The 8,202-nt window shown below is 42.0% G+C and overlaps 1 long non-coding RNA gene across 1 annotated transcript; it reads right to left on the bottom strand.

The window, feature by feature from the left end:
• Positions 1-1,078: 1,078 nt before the first annotated feature.
• LOC128132162 (uncharacterized) lies at positions 1,079-3,739 on the bottom strand. Its single transcript, XR_008230175.1, has 2 exons — positions 1,950-3,739; positions 1,079-1,414 (listed from the first exon to the last, which is right to left on the bottom strand). It is a non-coding gene; the product is annotated as an uncharacterized LOC128132162 (long non-coding RNA).
• Positions 3,740-8,202: the final 4,463 nt, after the last annotated feature.

Raw genomic sequence — 8,202 nt, 5'->3', positions numbered from 1 at the left:
ATCTTTGAACTTTCTTTTAACCTTTTCTAGGTCTGAAATTGAACCGAAGGACATAATGACAATTTTATTACTTTTTTACGACTTTTTGGTCTAATATGATCTAAATGGTTTTTGGATGACGTTCCTTATTTTGTAATCCGGTGGGATGCATAAAGTATTTCCAAAGATTGAATTTCATATACTACCTCCATGATATCAATTTAAAAATTAATCATCTTCTATAGTGTTTTTGATGATTTAAAAATACATTTACAATGTATGCTTTAGATGACAAAAATCCTCTCTAGTGAAAGTTTTTTTTATTACTTGTCACAATCTCATTTAATTTTTCAAATTTTATTTTATGTTTATTTTGAATTAATTTTTTTTTCCATATGTCATTTTATAAGTTTTTCTGTTTTATTAAATTCCACATAATATTTTAATTTAATAATTACAATAAATGTAGTAATAAATTGATATCAATTTCATTAACAAACTTACATTTTAATTTCAAAATTCTCAAATTTAAAGCTCATTATTTTCTTTTATTTATTTAAATTGTTTGTTTAAATTTAAAAAATAAAAAAAACATTTCTATTATAATAATTCATTATTTTTCTTATTTTCTTATAAATTCAAAGTTCTTAAATATTTTGACCTTTATATTTAACTTTTTTTTTTAAATTAACCCATATAATACATGAGTCTCACAACTAGTGCATAAAATATAACATATTTTTAGCATTCTATAGGAACATAATAGTAAAAATGACACATGAGTTTAGCTGAAAATTGTAAAATAGACTTTTTATTACGGTTTAGTACGATGTTTCTAAAATACTTAAAATGACGAATTTATTTTTTTAATTTGTTTTTAAATTTTCATTTTTTTTCAACAATTAAAAAAAATAACAAATAAATAAATTACTACACTATCCCCACTTCTTCTTCCTCCTCCTCCTCTTCTTCCTCCTCTTCCTCTCTCTCTCTCTCTCTCTCATACTCACACAAAATACCCATCTTCCTCCCGACTTTCACAAAAAAAAGAAAACAACCAGGGATTGTGTCAACAGGCCCCTCGACGAAAAACAGCCCCTTTTCTTTTTGTTTAGCCTGTTCTTATCAGAGAAATTCTTAAGAGAAGATGAAAAAAGTCCTCCGTCATAGGCGGCCGAGGGTACCTTCCTAGAGGTTGGTCAGACACGGCGGAGACGAACTTGTAAACAGTTATAATTTAGGAATAAATCCAGATTTACTGTAACACCCAAAAATTTCAAGCCAATTTAAAACTTTTAAAACAATTCAAAACCCATTAGTCATTACAAAAAATGTTTTCAAAACAGTTTAATATCAGAGTATCCTAGAAATAAAGTCATAAAAAGTGAGTAGTTGTACGATCACGCATTTGCCTTGTCACGATCCCCTGATGCACCTGAAACAATAAACTGAAACTGTAAGCCCGAAAGCTTAGTGAGTTACCCCCAAAATACCGATACACATACATTCCACATAATCATATCATAACAAACTGAACAGAACAATACATAACGGGTCCACAGCCCTACAGACTGCAATACCCACGAGCCCACAGTACGAGTCTCCCTTAGCCCGTAACCGGAATGCCCCCGAGCCCACAGTACGAGTCTCCCTTAGCACGTAACCGGAATGCTCCCGAGCCCACAGTACGAGTCTCCCTTAGACCGTAACTGGAATGCTCCTAGGGTTTGTTGGCTACCGCACGAAGCAGTACAATCTCAACCCATCCCATATAACAAACACATAAATCATAAGAATCGAGCATGCAATAATCATATAACATCACAGGTAGTCCTACAGACCTACCTAACATGCATAACCAGTAGTATGTAACACTAAGTCATTCTCAACATCTAACACAACTCAAGGTAACATATCAAATGGGCCAGCCTTGGTGCCTTAGACCCCTTAGTATAGTGAGGATAACTCACCTGGCGCACTGCTGAAGTCCCGCAGACAAGACTCCAGTTGCTGGTTGACAGATTCCCAAGGTATCAACATTAAACAACACCAAATTAATAATTGGGTTCCAAGCCCAAGGTCCAACTCACACTCCAAAGGCCCAATAGTCAACCAATGGGCCAAAGCCCAACATATGGCCTAATATCACATAATCATAAAGGCCCAGTTATGGCCCATCTATGGTCCAAATTTCCAAATTGGGCCCAAGACTCTCACATGGGCCTTATCCTAAAACCCATACAATTATTTAGTCCATTTACTTATTCTTGAAAAGCCCATTAATAGTCCAATCACCAAAGCCCAAAAAAAGAAGGCCCAACTCAAGGCCCAAGTGGAATTAGGGTTTCCACATGAAATGACGATTAGGGTTAAGTGTTTCTTACTTAACCCATTAAGGCTTAATCCATTAAGGACTTAATCCACTAAATCCAATATTGCTTAGATTAATCTTTTCCAATGATTATTATTTAATATTTCAAACTATTAAATAATTCTCGTGTGTGTGTCTCGATTAATTCTCAAAATTAGGGTTTTATTGGCATTAGGGTTTTCCAAACCCTAATTAGGGTTTCCAACCCAATTACTAGCCTATTTATCAATTTGTTGGGCTTTTAGGTCCATTATGGCTTTATTGGGCCCATTAAGCTCTCATTGGGCCCACTAGGGTTTTCTTTTTGGCCCATTAGGGTTTAGTAGTCCCTTGTCCAAACATACAAACGAGTCACAAACCAAACAAGGCACACCGCCACCTGACACGCCGGCCGATGGCGGCAGGAGGCAACAGCCACCACCCTACGGTGGTGGTTTGAGCTTTTCTTTTCATTATTCCTATTCTATTACAGTACAATTTTACAATAACATCTAATAACCCACACACTCATAAAATAACACACACACACATAGCCACCTTGTGGCGGCAGGCGGCTATACACGGTGGCAGCCATCACCCTACGGTGGCAGCCACCACCCTACGGTGGTGGCGGTGGGGTTTTGTTCTTCGGATCTTCGGCCAAGGGACACTTCGGCAGCCTTGTCCCATCACAGTACATGAATATACATCCATATGCCCGAAAAATGAACCCAGCACCCACTGAGGTGGGTTGCAACAGCAGCAGCACAAGAAATGGGCAACAACAACGGCGGTAGAACGAAGGAGGAAGGAGAGAGAGAGAGAGAGAGAGAGAGAGAGAGAGAGAGAGAGAAGAGAGAGAGAGAGAGAGAGAGAGAGAGAGAAAGAGAGCAGCGCCATCATCCGGCTATGGCGGAGCTGGACTCGGCTGGGTCTTCAATGGCGCGGCAGGAACCACGGCGGCGGCCCCTTGGCGGCAAGATATCGGCGAACAGAAGAGGAAGAAGGATGGAGGGAGGCGGCTGTGTCGGTCTCGTCCATTCGTCGGAGTCACAACAGCAAGGTAGCAACAGTCACGCTTCGTTGGTTTCTCGGCAGCCCTCGAATTTCGGTCGTAGAAACGTCGCTAGCAGCCTTGCTGATCGAGAAAACAAAACGAGAGGGCGGCGGCGGCAAACAGTAAGAAGAAGGGACGGAGAAGGAGTCTCAAAGGGTCAGGAAGGCTGTGGAAATCATGATCTAGGGTTTGGGTTCTTTGGCTGCCCCCTTTGACGAGAAAATGAGGGATCAGATATATCCCGTAACTCCAAACTAAACTACCCTGCCAAAATTACACTTTTGGTCCCTCCTCCCCATATAATTTTCAGCATCAATCCAAAATTTACCTTTTAAACCCCGATCCCATAAATTCCTTTCATAATAGATCCCTATATTACCAATAAGTTCCTTAAGCTTCAAATATTTTCAATTTAAATCCATTATTACCAAACGGAACCTGGCTTCTGAAATCCTTTTCGAATTAAGTCTTGGACTTGCACTTTTAACCCCCAACTCCTAAAATTGTAATAATTAATCCTCGAGACCAACACCTCACTAATTATTATTTAAATTTCTGAGCTCTAACAATATACAAATAATAATAATTACTTCCCGGGTTCCTGATTTATTATTTAATTAATCCCTTTAAAATGGGATGTTACAACTCTCCCCCACTTAAATTTGATTTCGTCCTCGAAATTGTTTCTTCTCATTCCTTACATGCCAAACAATCATGAACTACAATCCCGAGCTTCACCCTAGCCTTTCCAAGGCAACCGTAACCAACCTGCGAGGGGTTCTAAAACCTGAACATAAATGAATCCCTTGCAATATGATCACATTTACTCAATCTGTAATCTGAAGTCTCGAGATAGTCTGGCTCCCTAACAGACTGCCCACAATGGATCATCGTCGAATGCATTGCACTTAACTCCCAACTGGCTACTCAACTTCTGATAACCGGAGGTTCCCACTAGAAAACAAAATCTCAAATCCTACACTGCTAACTATGATCCTTTAGTTCTCGAACCACATACATCTAATAATCGGCTCATAAGCACAAATACTCATACCTGGCCCAATCAGCCCCAGGCTGGAATACGAGGCATGCCTACGACGGGTCCAGTCATCCCTCGGATGGAATACCCTCGTATCATACACATGTTTGGTCCAATCAACCCTCGGGTTGGAATACCAAGCACGTCAGGTCCACTCAATTGTAGGGTCCGATCATCCTCATGATGGAATACCCTAGATTGGAATACCATTATATGCATAACGCGAGTCGAACCCATAACTTAAAATCCAATGACCCATCATTGCATCTCATCCAAAAATCCTCTGATTCTCCACAATCGAGTGACACTCATCTGAAATTTCGGGTTCCGGCCCGGTCGCGGAGCTAAAGGTCTCCCACATAGTTGCCTCACACGACTTCCGAACAAAATCCTTCCATGGAACTAGTTGTCACTAGTTATCATGCCAATGCGACTCTGACAACCTCCTGATCCAACTGATCGGACCCATGCATTAAATCCTGACGTCACCAAATCCAAGGCTAAAAATGATTGCTACTTCACCAAGGGTAGACTTATATCGCTAATGACCATAAGCAATTCCTTTCTTCCTTGATTTGTTAACTGTAGTGGCGTTCCTACAGTCTTATCACTGTCTTACCCATGTCTAATCCCTCTGGGGAAACCCCTAAACCCATCCGTGGATTTCCATATGCTCACTGCTACACCTGAACTGGTGGTTACTACTGACCCTTCCGTGTCCTAATAGCGCGCTCATGTTATCTATCAACCTAGTAAATGTTGCGGCTACACCCACATACTTACATCACTCTGGCACTATCTGCTGATACTGAATGCTACGGCTACCCCCACAGTCTCACAACACTTCCCATACTAACTGATTGCTAGTGAATGCTACGGTTACCACCACAGTTCTTACAACACTTTCCATACCGGTCGAACACACACTCGACCTAACACACAACTGAACCTAATTCATGAATAGAATCCCAACCTGATTTCCTAAATTCTGCTATCATGCACCGAGAAGACGCGATTTCCTGCTGGGGATTTTTTTTACCGAACTCCCAACTCACACAATACTCAACCAAACAATCACTAGGGTTGTCTCCCTTCCTAAAAACGATGCGAAACTTATCCCAGTTTCAAAATCGATCCTGCTTCTGTATTCCGGGATGATTCTCCCCTACATAGATTCAACTAAGTCTTCACAATACATGAAAATTTGAGAATTCTCAATCCTTCTTACTTTCCAACGATCGATCTGATGACAATCAGACCATTCCAATTAGTACTCCTTTACTAGCAATTCCCAAACGATCACATGCTTCTAATAACTAGATGAACACTTTCTGAATCCTAGTAAAACTGACAGTCCCTAATGCTTGAATGATCCCACACTCGATTCTTGAAGACCAAAAGACAGATACTCCCACTAATACCTCAGCAAAGAGCTACCTCCTTTGGCGATTTCATCCGCCAATCAATAACGGTTACTAAAACCACTGACTTCTGACAATGCTAATCAACCATCCTGTGAGACCCTGTCCGCAGACCTACCACATAATACCCTTCTTCCTAAGGTGTTCCAACAATCCTCCCGCTCTCAACTCTAGAACTCATATCATACAGGGCCTCGCACCCTGACTCACTCACCCGCTCATTCATCCACAGCTGGACTGCAGTAGTTGAAACAACCTTTGCCCTAAACTGGGCCACAACTACTCCCAAGACGTAGTCTCCAATCCTGAAAGTGCAATAGATCGCACAATCAGCCCTTACCATCTGATACAAGAGATCCAAGGAGATATGGACCTTCAAAATACTTATGCCATATCAACCCACCTGCGCTTACCAGCGCTAAAGCACGGTCGCCAATCCCAGCGACCAACTAACCCCGAGTTAGAGTACAACCTGATCTTGGGGTCACAAGCCTGCTTAATCCTTCGAACTCGTAAATTGAAAGGGCACTATCCTTGCCCTAGAAAATGACATTCCAATCCTATCAATAAACCATTCTATATCCAGCTGCATAACTCCAGCTGAACTTAATCATTACTCCTTTTCGGAGTCCCCACAACTCACATTCCGGCCTCAAGCAAAACCCCCGAGCCTCAAATACCGAAACGCATGTGCCAGAATCTCCCGCTTAACCCGCAGAATGTAACAAGTACATAACTTCTCCCTGATCCGAGGTAACTGCAGCCCTCTGCTCATCAGAATATGTCCTAGTAACAAGTCCCGGTACTGAAAAGCTCGACCAGCTCTTTCCCTTGTCGTCGTTATAGCTAATATAGTTGTCGCGGCAACCGTCTCGACAATGGCTGCATAGCGCTCGTCAAAATACTCAACCATGGCGGTCTTAATAGACCGAAACATCCACGGGAACTTCCCCCAAACAAACTCGATCACCTCCTCCCGAATGATCTCACTGACATGATCCTCTGACAATGTTGGCCCGTCTCAGCTACCAGCTTCCGATCCTAACCTGGATCCGATCTCAAGACGTCTCGTAAGCACCATTCTGGTAAAACACTAGAAGGATCACTGATAACCCATATAGAGACAGGGAACCAATTGCAAACCCAACCCTAGGGGTTGTGACTTCCTTCCTACGCGTATGGGTCCTATGCTTTCAGTAGTACGGACCCATACTACCTTCCACACCTACCCATATTTGTCTGTTGTGTCGGCGGTGCAAGGAATGGTGGCATCTCAAGTTGTGTAGACGGAAATGGCCCCACCACTGTCGTTCCTTGTTGGGAGAATGACGGTTGTGGAACATTTCTGACAACCGTTGTAGAACTTTCTTCACCCAAAATGGCCCTGTTGACCATTGTAGGCGGTGGTGTTTCGCCCAACGTCGTCATGGGACTTATGGGACTGACCGGTCGTCCCTCACTGCCGTTGGACGCCATTGACATTTACTTTTGTGCTTTTTGTTTGTGTTCTTCGTATCACAAACGAATGGCGCCAAATGATGCGACCTTGCTCCTGTTTTATCCACCTAGTGTTCTCCTGCGTTCAGTTATCACTGCAAGATCACAAAGAACAAAGGCCGTCGGCCGCTTTCCGGGAGGGGCTCCCAAAAGAACGCTCCGACGGTCAAGTTAGAGGGTGTTTAGGGTATGTGTATATTCTCCGGTAGGGATCCCGAGAACTTACCTCGTAGGTCTAAGAGTGTACCATTTTATACCTAGCTCCCTTGCCTGATCCGTACCAGACAAGATCGCTTTTTCAGGAGACAGGATCAGGGGAGCTGATTGGAGAGTCGTGCGCCTTTAACCATTAGGGCGTTCTTATTGGCTCTGACGGTAATGGGGCGATCCTCCTGCCTGTCTCATGACCGTTTCTTTTGTCTTGGAGCTGGGAGCTGTGACAACCCAAATCCTTTTCCGTTATATAAATTTCGTTTCTGCTAACGGAATACATCATTTTATAAAAGTTCCGTAATTTGGAGTCGTTATTTATTTAAAATTCATGTGATTATTATCTTAGTAAAATAAATATAACTCGTTAATGTTATTTCCATTTAACGAAATAAAGTTATATTATTTTTCAACCATTTAACCCAGGTAAAAAGCTTAAACCCCGTTAAACTTTAGCACCGAGTAGTCGTATACCGGGTGCAACACCCGAGACCTATATAAGGAAGGTGGAACACTTCCTTGAACTCTTTTTACCACTCAAGCTCCACTCTCTCACTACTTTCTCTCTCTAGCTCGTTCCCGACTCCAAAAGCCGCAAATTCCGCCTCCAAAACGTAAGATCTTCTACCCTAACTCATTCTAAACATCA

The sequence above is a fragment of the Lactuca sativa genome, chromosome 2 (assembly GCF_002870075.4).
Source record: "Lactuca sativa cultivar Salinas chromosome 2, Lsat_Salinas_v11, whole genome shotgun sequence".
NCBI classification, from domain to species: domain Eukaryota; kingdom Viridiplantae; phylum Streptophyta; class Magnoliopsida; order Asterales; family Asteraceae; genus Lactuca; species Lactuca sativa.
The sequence above is the reverse complement of the archived record's forward strand: the minus strand, read 5'-3'. Positions and strand labels throughout refer to the sequence as shown.